The sequence below is a fragment of the Hylobates moloch genome, unplaced genomic scaffold (genome assembly GCF_009828535.3).
Source record: "Hylobates moloch isolate HMO894 unplaced genomic scaffold, HMol_V3 SCAFFOLD_3, whole genome shotgun sequence".
Classification (NCBI taxonomy): Eukaryota; Metazoa; Chordata; class Mammalia; order Primates; family Hylobatidae; genus Hylobates; species Hylobates moloch.
In genome coordinates, this window is record NW_026652278.1 from 134055164 (window position 1) to 134070130 (window position 14967).

At 35.6% G+C, this 14967-nt stretch overlaps 1 protein-coding gene across 4 annotated transcripts in view; it reads right to left on the reverse strand.

Moving 5' to 3' along the window:
- Window positions 1–14967, reverse strand: part of INPP4B (inositol polyphosphate-4-phosphatase type II B) — an 834063-nt gene that overhangs the window by 705805 nt on the left and 113291 nt on the right. For 3 of the 4 annotated variants that reach the window (XM_032147659.2, XM_032147632.2, XM_032147654.2), the window contains exon 2: window positions 3745–3807. The gene's annotated coding sequence lies outside the window, so the exon portion shown is untranslated. Of the gene's footprint in view, window positions 1–3744; window positions 3808–7268; window positions 7305–14967 lie in introns of those variants that run through there. The other variant, XM_032147639.2, reaches the window with a different exon arrangement.

Sequence of the window (14967 nt, forward strand, 5' to 3'; positions counted from 1 at the left end):
ATATATGATGTCAAATTTTATATACACACACACATATACATATGTATACACCCAAGAATATACCAAAATATGCAAATCAACGACAGTATGGCAGATACCACAACTAAGTGTGAGTGAATGTAGTGTAGGCTGGCTAAGGGAGAAAGATAGTTGCAATATAATGAAGGTCTCAGAAAGCATCTTAAAGAGAAGTTTTAAGGTTATATAGTTTTTGGAATAAAGAAGAAAGCTGACCAGACATTCAAAGCCGAGCTTTAAACCTAAGCAAAGACAAGAATGTTTGGGGAAGAGAGACGTAAATAAGGTAAGAAACATAGCTGAGGAATTGATGGAAGAACTTGAATAGTAGCAGGAGCTGATTCTAGACAACGCTATGGTTTATAATTCTGAGATTTCAAAAAGATAAAATATTGCACAGAAACTAATACCCCAGAAGAGTTAAGAAGACCAAGAACTTTTTGCAGATGAAAAAAATCATAAAAACCACAAAAGCCAAATTCTTAAAAACTACCGTAACAGCTTCTTTTCACGTAAATTTTTTTCCTTTAATAATTACTTTTTAATCACTTCTCCATAAAAATGTTCAATGATTTATTCTCTGATTTGTGGTTTAAATACTCATTGGGAGCATACTGTGCCTAATGTTATAACTACGTTTTTGTAAAGCGTTGTATGGTATATATCAGACATAGAACCTAATTTCGGTATTGTGAGGTTTACATGTACTTTTCATCACTAGCCTTAAACTATTTCTAACTCTCATTTAAATACATGGTCATTAACTTATTAATCAACCTGCAAGTTATGATGCCATACTTTCATTTGTTATTATAGTAGGTATGCGATAATAGAAAATATAATCTGTAATAAACTCAAAATATCACAAGATTTGTATCCTTTTAAATCTCAACACGTATCACATCTGTATCATTTCCTACATCAAATAATAAACCAAAATAAAACCAATCTGTAAACAATATATTTACAATTTATTTCTTACTGCCCTTGAACATAAGTAACCCTATATACAGTAGCCTTATAACCCAGTTTCTTTTCAATTTTCAAAATTGTGTTTACAGAAAGCCTAAATATAGTAAACCTACAGTACATAAAAGAATTGCTGAATTCTTAATATGCTATTTCAATTTCCTCCAGAAAAATTCAGTATATGTGAGAATAAAATTTGATATTCCTGCATAATAAAAACATAATTACAGTCATGAAATTTTCTTAATTGAAATTTGATCTATTTCCAGGACATGTAAACCTATGTAAAAAGTGAACAGAATCACAGTCTCTATTTTTACATATAATCCTACCATGGTATACCTACCAGGTATATTGAAAGATATTTTAACCTGACTAACTGAAGTTGCCTCTGTCTTTGGATGACAAAATTAAGAAAATTGTAACTGTAACTTATAACCAATAACTTCACATAAAAACACTACATGAAAAGTTGTTTAAATGCCCTTTTTAAAAGAGTCAAATGTAGAATTCACAGGTATCTGTACACATAAAAGTATCTGTTAATCCAACAGATTGCATTCTGAGCCCATTGCCAGAATTAATCCTACACAAAATGAATGTGTTAGTCATCATGTATACTAAGAAAAGCTGAATGGTTCCATTTGTTTAAAAATAACACCTTCACTAGTATGTCTTAAACTTCCACTATTTAAACATTGAAATTTAAATGCACATATTCCATCTGAGATAATAGGCAGAATGTTAATACGTTAGCGTGTATTGCCATATTAATAGGAATTTTACGAGACTGCAAACACTCCCAGTTCAACAAATCTATAGGACCAGCCCAGAAAGATAATGACATAAACGTCATTTCTCCTGGCCATAGTTCTCCCGTCCCTAGCTACTCCTCCATATCTCACTTCCACCCTCCACAACAACATACATATCTTGGATCATAATCACCTTGGGAGTTGTATCATGCCAAATTTTGGCAATACACAGAATGATTCCTTTATTTTCATAATCAAAAAAAAAATTTTTGTTACTCTGGGTACGCTAACGCTGAAAATTCTATCCCATGAATGGGAATTACTTTCCCTCACCCCAAGTCTTCCTTTGTTACATTCACTTCAAAATAAGCATATACATAGCTTAAATAAATAAAAGCCTAAAAATGAGTATATTAGTATATATGTATCTCTGAGGAAAGAAAAATTCACATAAATGCAACCTGGAGAGTCTGTGCTCCCTGCATGCCTTATTTATATTCTAAAGCACATGGTTCCCTGACCTTCCTCATTGGCTTCATCTCATTCAGGATATTTCTCTATCTCTCTTTACTGTGCCATCTTCCAGTGAGTCGCCTTCAACGACTCAGCACTTTTCTAGCATTTATCACCCTATGCCTACATCACACAGCTCAGCTTCAACCTCTTCCGCATATTGGCTAGGAATTTGTTCTCTTTATAATGTCCCTATTTGGAGAGTCAAAGCTAATAGGTCTATGTAAAAGACAACCCTCAATTAACTTCATTAACCATTTAAGAATACTTTAATTTGAATTAACATTTCAGTATAGATAAAACTTGGATAGGGTGACTACCCTTAGGAAAAGAAGCTATTTTCTCAAGGGGTTTACACCTGTTTTGAAGAATTAACTACAAGCCAGAAATATGTAGAAATATATCACATTTGTAATTCAAATTTAACAATTTGTTTTTGCTCAACTGCAAATCAAAGTTCAGAAACAAGTTTTCTACTCATGTCCATTAAATTTACATGCTACCTTTATTTCAGTACTCATTTATTTTCAGAAATTCAGCAATTTGTCAAAAATAAAACACAGTCAATTCTAGTTAATATAACAATATATAATACATTTCATTAATATATTATATATGTCCATGAACATACAGTGTCATCACATCTTCATAGCTATATAAGTAGACAGGACTCAATGGATGTCTCAGTTCCCTTCAAAATTCTAAACTGTCTGAAACTTTTCTGCAAAAATCTCTTTTGAGATAGTGGCTTTATTCATAAAACATACACACATTGTTTACTGCAGCTACACTCACACTTTGTGTACATGCGTATGTCATTAGAATATTTGCATGAGTTTTCATATTCTTAGAACAACATATGTAAATAATTCACATAGCGATTTGAAAATTTAGCAACTAAATATGCAATCTGTTAAGCATAATCAGGCATGCTATTCAACAACTGCATGATATAATTCAATCTTTCCAAATAAAATATGTATTTTGTATGAGGGTGTCTTCATAAAGCTTGATGACATTTTCTAGAAATTCATATTGAAATTTTTTTGTATATTCAAAAAATATGTATGACATAAAGTCATCTGACTAATGCCAAATAAAGGCACAAAGAATCTATCATTGTACCCTAACAAGGGTCTAATGCTGTTATTACCTATCATTTGTAAATATGATAAACCACTTGGAGTTATTTCCAAAGAGACTGCAATCTTATACTCAAGATCCTATTTATATATTAACATAAACTTCAAAATGGTATCAGAGAATTAACCATTACCACAATGTTTTGAAAAGCTATTATATATCCAAAAATGTACTGTTCACTGTATCAATCTGATGATCATCATAAGGCCTTCCCTTGGCTTCTCAGATAATAATTTACTTTTTTGATGGGTAATTCAATATCTAAAACCAATAATCAAGGAAAGCCAACTAGTTTCATGTAGAGTTATACAGACTGAAAAAAATATCAATTCAAAATAAGCATTACCTTTGTCTAATTTTTCATAAAAGACAGAAGATCTCTTGTCAGGTAACACCATTTCTTTGTGTTCTACGGGAAAAGAGAAAGAAGATTAATAAAAACAACCTTTCTTTTTTCCTCTTTAAATGATTCTTAAAGAAGATTCATTAGTAATAAAGGTCAGAGAAGAAAATCATTTAACAAAATATTCAGCTCCATCCAGCAGCTGCCTCAGGAAACACTTGCTTTAAATGCCAAATCACTTCCCCAAATGTCCTTTCTCCCTTACAGCTGAGAACATGGGTGACTGCAGCAGATTCTCAGCCCTGTTTTCTTTGCTTCTCTTTCTTCTATCACATGTGAACAAGACTGGCACTCAAGCAAGAAAAGGCCTTAGCTTCGATCATTTCAAAAGACAAGATGTAAGCCATGTCAGGACAGAATATTTACTTTGAATACAATGGGCTGAAATGGAATTTAAAATTATCTAAACTGACTTTCCTTCCACTGCTAGTGAGCACGGGTTTTAAAATATTCATGAAACTTTGGGTCTTTCCACAAAGTAATAAAATGAGATATTGTGGGATAACTGTAAATAATTGCAGATTACCTTCCTTATGAGATGTAATTTCAGAGTTTTTTTATGCTGCAACGAGGAGGAAAGTACTTTATCGAAGTCAAAACTTGTGAAAATATATCTTATTCCCTCCCTTAACATATAACAATCTTGAGAAGTATCCCATAAAAGATTTTATTGCATCATTATCTAAATGTTCAGATTGGAGGAGACAAAATTCAAGCCTGAGCAATAGCTTTCCGGAAAACTGTCACATAGATAAGTAAGAATTTTAAATTCACCCCTTAAGAAAGTTATTTGGCTGAATAGAAGATGCTAACAGTTTAAAACAACATTGATTAATTGACTAAAGCAGTCATAAGAATAGTGATATAACTGCAATCACTACATCTTACCAATTGTGTATTTTGGACAAATAAATTCTGTAAGTCTTCATTTTTCATCTGTAATACAGGAATGATATTTTTTCCTATCCCCCATTGAGGTGATAATTGAGATAAACACATATAAAGAACATAGCATAGTACCAAACTAAGCATGAGAAAGCATTAGCTAATATAATATCATCATTATTATTCCTATTATTATCACTGTTCTTTAAAGAACAACAACAAAAAAGGCTTACTATTCCATTGAGAATCACTGCCCTAGTGAGCCACACAATAAAATGATTAAATCATATCATACTGGACATTACCTATTTTGCCTATTTATTAATTAGACTCTGTGATGATGAAGGAAGAAAGAGTCCTTCCGGGTCTTTCAGGCAGGTGGGTGAAAAAGATTGAATAGCAGTATTTCAAGAAGATTAGTAAGCTGTCAACTGCTCGACTGCAGTGGTTCCCCTTGATTTTGCCGAGAACTTTAGCTTGAAGAAGGCCTTCAAGAAATTGTGATATACTTCAAGACTCACTTAAAGCAACTGGCCCTTATCTACTCTTATGAACACTCAATCCAATTCAGAAAACACCTGGTGAGCCCCTACTGCAAGCCAACGTCTGTGACAGACTGAAGAAACCACAGCAAACAAAAAGAGACTCAAGAAAAGCACAGTTTAGTGGAGAAAACACATCTGTGGACAATTATTTCAAGTAACTGGTGAAAATATCATCATTAGACAATACATAGAGTTTTGAAGGAACAGAAAGTATTAAAAGAATATTCTGGAGTCAGAAAAGGATTTAAAACATAATCTTAAAAAAATAAGTCAGGGCCAGGTGTGGTGGCTCACCCCTGTAATCCCAGCACTTTGGAAGGCCAAGGTGGGAGGATGGCTTGAGCCCAGGAGTTCAAGACCAGCCTGGGCAACATGGCAAGGCCCTGTCTCTACAAAAACAAAAATTAGCCAGGCATGGTGGCGTATACCTGTAGTCCTAGCTATACGAAAGGCTGAGATGGGAGGATCACTTGAGACCAGGGGGCAGAGGCTACAGCGAGCCGAGATTGCAGCACTGCACTCCAGCCTGGGCAACAGAATGAGTCCCTGTCCCCCATCCCCCCAAAAATCAGTCAGAATAGCTGAACTGGTGCACATGGCTGACAGTCAGCACTGTTTGGTCTAGGAAAATTTCACAAAAGAGAACTCTCAAGTACTAAGCCTAACAGACAGATAAGCAGGTATGTCTTTCCAGGAAGATGGGGTAATGTATACAAAAACTGGAAGCATAAAAAAAAAGGAAGTCCACATTAACGTAAGGTCCACTCACAGTGCCCATTGGGAGTCTTCTCAATTTCTTGTTAAAATGGTCAAAGGATGTCAAAGAAGAGAAACATTAGTAACAGCACTGGGAGGAAAATGGACAAAATATAAAGTGGCATTTCTAATAGCTGAGCCCTGATTGGGCTTGACTAAGAAAACACTGTTTCAGACTCAGAACCTCACACTGTATATTTTGAAAGAGTACAGCATATATGTCTTCTAAATAGAGAAATTAGGAAGAGACTTTGATTCCTATCAACAACAATCCCTAACTCTAGGTGCAGGCATCAAGTAGATAAAAATCTGCATAACATCTATTGTGGGTTAAATTATGTACTCCTGAAAGATATGTTGAAGTCCTACCCTGAATATGATCTTATTCGGAAAGAATCTTTATGCAATTAAGGTGTAAATTAAGATGAGGTTATGCTAGAATAAGGTGGTCCCTTAATCTAGTATGACTGGCAACCTTATAAGAAAAGATGAGACACAGGGATGGACGTACATGGAGAAGAGAAAGCCATGTGAATACAAAGACACACACAGACAGAGTGCCATATGACAAGACAGGCAGAGATTGGAGTGATAAATCTACAAGCTAAGGAATGCCAAGGACTGTCAGCAACATCAGAAACTAAAAGAAAGGCATCAAACAGATTCTCCTCTAGAGCCTCTGGAGAGAGCAGGGCCCTGCCGACACGTTGATTTTAGATTTCTAGCCTCCAGAAATGTGACACTAAATTTATCTTGTTCTAAGCTACTCAATTAGTGGTAATGTGTTACAGCAGCCAAAGAAACGAATAACACATGTCTTCGGCCAACCGGAATCAGGCTTCTATCTAGACTCTGATTACTTAGAACTTATTAAAAAAAAATCTTATGGTTACTTTAATTGGTAGTCCTCAAACTTTTTGGCACCAGGACAATTTTTTCTAAAGATGGGGCAGGTGGAATGGTTTCCAAATGAAACCATTCTACCTCAGATCATCAGGTATTAGATTCTCATAAGGAGCACGTAACCTAGATCCCTTGCATGTGCAGCTCACAAGAGGGTTCATGCTCCTATGAGAATCTAATGCCGCAGCTGATGTGACAAGAGGGGGAGCTCAGGCAGTAATGCTTGCTTGTCCACCACTCATCTCCCACTGTGTGGCCCAGTTCCTAACAGGCCACAGACAGTTACCTGTCCATGGCTTGGGGACCCCTGCTAGCTCATCAAACACATTCTCAATTTAGAAACCAGAACACCCAGCTGCACGTGACAAACTGACTTACAGTTTTAACAGTTTCCTGTAGCTAGAATCTGCTGCAAATGGGAGCCAACAGCCAATGGAAAGGAATTTGTTGGTCTCTATTTTTCCCCCATGTCCTTCTTTTCCAGCTAGTGAACCTTGGATCCTGATGCCTCTGGAATATAGCGGTGGAGTGAAAAAGGATAGGTGAGGAAACAAGAGGTAAATGAAGCAGGAAAGTGCTTACTTTCTGCTCACTAAGCAAGAAGGCTTCCTCTTTGGGGCAGGAACAAAGTTGATTCTCTCCCCGTTTGAGCTTTCCCTGGTTCTTCAGTAATCCTCACCTCCAATCACTGGAGACCTTTCACCTGTACTATGCTTGATGCAGATCATACTGTCTCACTTTGTTACTTACTCCATCCACAGTCACTAGTCAGCTGAGACCAGTTCAGTTGCTGGGAAGCCTTAAGGAAATACCTAGGACAACCTCGTGACAGCTGTTTCATATTCATGGCCCACCTCTCTTCCAGAGGAATCTAACAACCCCTGAAAAATAGATGAATCCCCATTCAGAATCTTTACTTTGCTGTACCATAAGCTGCTCACCACCTCATCTTTGGTCTTTGAATTAATCAGAAACCAGTCCACTGCCTCCACTAAAACCTCAAAACTTCAAGAGATACTTTTTAAACCTCTAGAGAGTCTCCTTGAAGAGCTCTTTCTAGTTCTGAGGAGGAAAACACCCTACACCATCTCTCCTTGTGTATATTTCAAGTACACCTTCAGTTCACTCCATAAAATCTTCCTTTCATCTCCAGATCTCCCAGCCCTTTTGGATTGGAAATGTAGGAGGTATCTACCCAGTTCTTACACTCCCACTAGGGAATTTCTACAAGGTGATCTGGTTTATAAATCACATTAGTATCTGATAGCTATTGCTTTAAGAGGTCAACGTTTTCCAATTTTACATCATATGATATTAGTTTTTCACAATTTGTGTTTTAAGAAACTCATGGAGGAAACAGCTAAAAATTATACAATACGTCTTCTGGACATACAATTTTTTTAAAGGTGTCCTATACATTCCATGAATTTTACATTGTTCTTCAATATAATCTCTGTTATTCAGTCAAGCAGAGTGTCTAACAGCTGCCATGTTGTTCTATCCCAGTTCCATTCTTCAGGTCTGTTCCTTCTGCTTGTGGTTCAATTCTTACTTCTCACCACCTTCCAAATTTACTGCCCTGTCAAAGCTTTAATGAAAACTTCTCCAGAAAGTGATCTCCAGGTACTTTGGACTCTGTTGATTTTATCATTCTTCTACCTTGTGCAGCAATTATAGTCAACGCCTATAACTTATATTGCCTTCTTGAGTTGTCTTGTGCTGTCATGTCTCCACAGATGTATTTTAAGTTCTTCAAGGACAGTTTTAACTTTTGCCTCTCACATTTTTCCTTTTGTGCTAAACTCAATGATCAGCATATGTGGAGAAGGTATCTGTTAAGTGTAGATACAATTGCTATCTATTAAATATCTATTAATGTAGGTAGACAGAGTTGACTTATGTGGCATAATATCCTTCCATGTCCTATGACAGAAATTGCATAGCAGTGGCATAGCAGTTGTTGCCACACCAAGTTTTTTTAAAATTTAATTTTACTTTATTTTAAGTTCCAGGATACAGATGCAGGACATGCAGGTTTGTTACTTAGGTAAACGTGTGCCATGCTGGTTTGCTACACCTATCAACCCATCCCCTAGGTATTAAGCCCCACATGCATTAGCTATTTATCCTGATGGTATCCCTTCCCCCACCCCACTCCCCTGAAAGGCCCAAGTGTGTATTGTTCCCCTCCCTGTGTCCATGGCCACATTACATTTAAACACTATTTGGACATGTCAGATGGAAAACAAGCAGAAAACAAAATAACATGAGAAATATGATATGACATTATATAACAAGGATGTTGTTTGGAAGTATATCTAAATGCAATCCTTTTGCATTTCTCCGTGTCTGACCTCACCTTTCTGCCAGGCATAGCATTTGCCTCTAAAAAGATCAAGATTGCTACAAGATAAATAAAATAAAAAAAAAGGCAGTCTACATTTTGATGTCTGCCAATAATTCTGGATCGATGTAGCAAGACAATGATCTTGAATATAAGTCTTTTCCTGTTTCCATTACAATATTATAATTCAGACTTAGAAAACTAGATCAAGGACTTTTGCCATGCTAAAAGAGGAGAAAAGAATATAAAGAACTACCTCAGGCTCAAGAGCATAGGCAAGAGGAAAAGAAACAGAGGAGGAGGTCAAACATGAAGTCCTCATTTCCCTTCTTTCTAAGTGAAACCCCCCACAAGAAAGTGGAATAAAGGTAATAGAAGCATTAGGACTAGCAGATGGCTTTTCAGGACATAGACTCAAAAGAACTTGAGATTTTTAGGGAAAGAAAAACATCATCCAACATTTAACATGATATAGGAACACTTAGGGTGCATTAGTGGAGGACAGTCTCTAAAGAGATGAACCTGAGACAAAATTGCATCATCTCAATAGCCAACACCTGGTATCCAGGAGCAATAGAAGTTCTCAAATACCATGAATAGAAGATAGGGAATTGCAGGTGGACTTTGTCCCACCTAGTACGCTTTCCCAGAATTGAGATCACATGAGGCCCATTAGCCCCATCATCACAAGACTATAAAAGAAAAAGCAGAAAAGGAAAAAAGTCTAAAGCACAATCATTTAGCAAAAAGTTATCTCAGTCATCCATCCCAGATAAAAAAGAACTTAAACTTATGTAGTACAGTATCATTATTTTATAGATATAAAAACTAAAGACCAGAATGGCAGACTCATTTACTGAAGAGTATTATGCTTATGAAGACAGAGAAGAGGCAATGGTTCCAGTTTTTCTAGCATCTACTCACATGCTGATGAACTATCCCACACTCCCATCTATAGCCCAGCTTTTCTTTCCACTATAAGTTAATATTATTATTCAATTAATATTTTAAAATAAAAATTCCAATTTTATTTTCACTAGAAATATCAATGAAAATAATTTTAATTCATTTCTTTTAATAAATGATGAAATACATTAAAAATGAAAATAACGTTTTTAAAGAGTCCGCAGAAAACTATTAGATTTAATTAGTAAATTTAGCAATGTTACTGAATTCAGAGTTATTTTACAAGAACAAATTATGCTACCATAATGAACAAATAAAAAGAATTATAACATTTAAAAGAGAAATATCTCAAATACTCAGAATAAAATCTAACAAAAGATGTTCATCATATCTACACCAAAAATCTACAAAATAGTATTTAAAGGAAATAAAGCAGACAAAAATAAATGGAGAAAGATGCATCATGCTCATACATTGGAAGACTCAATATTATAAGGATGTCAATTTTCAAATTAATCTGGATATTCATGGTAATCACAACCAAAATCCCAGTAGTCTCTTTTTTAATATAAAAATTAACAAGCTAAAATTGGTACAGAAATACAAAGGGCCAAGATTAGCCAAGGAAGACAAAACTAGAATTTTTAAATTGCCAGACACCAAAACTTATTATAATGCTTTTGTAATTAAGACAGTAACTGGTACAAAGACAGACAAATCATATACGAAACAAAAGAGGAAGTCCAGAAACAAACTCACACAAGTTATAACAACAAATTACACAAATTATGGCAAGTTTGACAACGTAGAACAGTAGAGAAGGGGCAATTTCTTTACTAAATGGTGCCGAATGAATTATATACCCACATGTGGGGGAAAAGTGGATCCTGACTCCTACATACAAAAAAATCAGTTCCAGAAGGTTGTGCATTTACATGTTCAAAACAAAACAATAAAGCTTTTAGAAGAAAATATCTTTCCTTTTGGGGCAGACCATGATTTCTTAAACAGAGTATAAGTGGTAACAGTCAAGGGAAAACATTAAAGTTTGACTGAATTTAAATTAAAAACTTCTGTTTATCAAAAGATGGCAAGTAGAAGATGAAATGACAAGCCCTGGAGTATAAAAAGAAACCTGCAATACTCAGAATATATACAATAAACTTTCATAAATCAATAAGAAAATGAGAAAACTGAATAGAAAATTGGGCAAAAGTCATAAATATAAACTTCACAAAAGAAGGCTTTCAAATTTTCAATAAACATCCTAAAAATCCCTCATCTTTATTAGTCTTTTGGAATGCAAGCTAAAATTACAATGAGATATCACTATAAGTAGATGAATGAGGCTGAATTTAAAAAAAATGATAATAGCAAGAGTTAGCAAGGATGTGGAAGAATGGTACTGTCATATCCTGCTGGTAGGGGTAGAAATTCGTGTAATTATTTTGGAAAAGAGTTTGGTAGTGTCTCTCCTTTGGTAGTATCTCACCTTATGGCTGTGCAATTCCACTATAAAAGTTGCTGAATATTATGTACAAGAATATTCTCAGTAACACTATTCACAATAAGAATAAACTAGAAATAACCCAAATTTCCATAAACAGTAAAGCTGATTAATAAATTAAGATATATTCATACAATGAAATGCTATGCATTAATGAGACTGAAGAAACCCTGATTACATGAACAATATGAATATCACAAACCATATTAAAGAAAGAAGTCACATGGAAAAAGTATGTACTATAGGAAAACATTCTGTTATGGGCTCAATTGCATCCCCTCATAATTCATATGGCAAAGCTCTAACACTCAGACTGTCTTTGGCAATAAGGCCTCTAAGGAGAAAATTAAGGTTAAATTAGGTCTTTAGAGTGGTGCTCTAATCTAATACAGCTGGTGTCCTTGTAAGACGAGAGAAAGACACCAGGGATGCATGAGCACAGGCTGTGAGGGCACAGGAAGATACTGTCTGCAAGTCAAGGGGAGAGGCCTCGAGAGAAATCAACCCTGCTGGCACCTTAATCTTGGACTTTTAGCCTCCAGAGCTGTGATAAAATAAATTTCTGTTTCTTAAGCCACCCAATCTATGTATTTTATTATGCCAGCCCTGCAAAACTAATACACATTTATATAAAAGTGGGAGGAAACGCTCTGAGGAGGATACGGTACCTGAAAGAGGACATGAGGAGAGCCTCTGGGGTGCAGAAAATATTCTGTTTCTTGATCTAGGTGTTGGATCTTCAGGTATATTCCTTTTGCAAAAAATGTATTGAGTTGTACACTTAAGATTTGCTCACTTTTCCATATGCATGTTTTCCTTCAATACACTTTTCAAGTAACATTAAGATCCAAATTCATCTGTCTATGGCCCTTAAAAAATGGGCACTATTAGATTTTGTTTGTTTGTTTTGAGATGGAGTTTCACCCTTGTTGCCCAGGCTGGAGTGCAATAGGGCGATCTCGGCTCACTGCAACCTCCACCTCCCAGGTTCAAGCGATTCTCCTGCCTTAGCCTCCCAAGTAGCTGGGATTACAGGCATGCGCCAGCATGCCCAGCTAATTTTGTATTTTTAGTAGAGATGGAGTTACACCATGTTGGTCAGACAGGCCTCAAACTCCTGACCTCAGATGATCTGCCTGCCTCAGCCTCCCAAAGTGCTGAGATTACAGGCATTAGCCACCATGCTTGGCCAATTTTTAAAATAATTCCTGATTTTAAAGGTAATCAAGAAGAAATAAAAGGGCAGATTTCAATCTGCAGGTGTTCTTCATTAGCACTACAGGTGTGATCATTGGAGAACCGACCTTTCAGGGCTGCGCCTGAAGACAACAGTAGTCTTTCCCTAGAATACATTTTGTTTTTAATATTTTTGATTTAGATTTCTCCTCAGTTTAATCATTTTTATGTATGTTTAATTTAGCATAGAATATATGTCTATACAATTTTAAAGCATATTTGTATACTTAACAGTATACATATTTGAGAAATTCTTAAAATCTGGGCAACTTTAGCCAGGAAACACCCAGCGTCAGACTTTCAGTGCTATGCCTGACCTCTGCAATTATTTCCTTTTGTAAACACTAAATATTCTACCAATTGGATTCCTATCTAATTTTCTCTTGCCTATTAAGTTTATGGAGCATTTTTTTTTCAGAAAAGAAAAATACAAGTAAAGCAAATGTTTGTGATTGTAGGTTTTTAGAAGTCTGCATTTAAACTTTGGAAAGAAAATATAAATAGAAAAAGAAATACAATAAACACCTCTTTGTCTCTGTCTACAAGCAATAAGATAGAAAAAACTTTACTGAATTATAATTATACCTAAATCAATCATCAATAATGAACAACCACAAAGGTAATGATCAAGGCCCAGGAATTTAAAAATATATGCTTAATCCATGCCAGAAGAAAGGAAGAAATAAAATAACAAAGATAACAAAGCTAACAAAGCTAAGTCCCACGTTTAAAGCATATGGAGAAGCTGAATCCTAAGAATAATTCAAGTCTAGCATTACTTTTTAAATGTTAATAATAAGATTTTTACTTAGTTGATGACGACATCCTTCTCTAAATGATAGACTCTGTCAATGATAATTTCATTTTCTTAATCATAATTTTTCACTCCGTATTGTTTATTTAAATAAATAACCCCATTTTTCTCCCATAGAGAATTTAGCAGCAACATGGACTCAAGAAAGCTTCTATTTATTTATTTGTTTATTTATTTATTTTTTGAGACTGAGTTTTGCTCTGTCATCCAGGCTGTAGTGCAGTGATGTGATCTCGGCTCACTGCAACCTCCATCTCCTGAGTTCAAGCAATTCTCCTGCCTCAGCCTCCCGAGTAGCTGGGATTACAGGCTCATGTCACCATGCCTGGCTAATTTTTGTAATTTTTAGTAGAGATGGGATTTCACCATGTTGGCCAGGCTGTTCTTGAACTCCTGACCTCAAGTGATCTGCCCACCTCAGCCTCCCAAAGTGCTGGGATTACAGGTGTGAGTCACCATGCCTGGCCAGCTTCTATCTTCTGAGAACTATCCTTTAAATCTCTTAGTCTTAAATTTTTAGAAATAACATTATTATCATTATTGTAATAATAAAACTAATCCTTCAGTATTGCCAAACAGAAGCCAGGCATTGCTCTAAGTTGCTGTCTTGCATATTAAATACTCATAACAACCTTCTTGGCTGATTACACTATTATCCACATTTTATAGATGAGTAAGCTGAAGCACAGTTTGGTTACCATGTTGCCCAAGCCACAGCCATCGAGCAAAGGTAAGATTTGAAGGCAGGGAGCTGCCACAAACCCCAATCCTTTGACTTCTCAGCTGAGCTAATGTGCCTCAGTTCTTTCCACATGTGCATCTGTTACTCTAACACAAATTCTGTCCTTATGTCTTATTATTGGAATGTATTCTTCTTACTGTGAAATTTCTCATTTTACTTTAAATGTATGTCCCCCACAAATTCTATTCTTTGTATGTCTTTGCTATTTTGTATATTTTCATGCATTCATTAGAATTTTAAACATATTATATCTTTAATTTAGTTATTATCGCCTAGGAGTTTAAAGAAACATACACATACGCACACACACTCACACACACACACACCCACCACTGTTCTCTGAATTGCATTTTAGGTATTTTATTACATATTTTCTTACCTTCTATGTCACACCATTGCCAAAGTCAAATTCCGAGAGTCTAGACCTCTTATACTCATATGGTGATCCACAAACTGCAGCATCACCATCACCTAGAGTTCGTTAGAAATACAGAATTCCAGGCTACACCACAGACCAGCTGAGTCAGA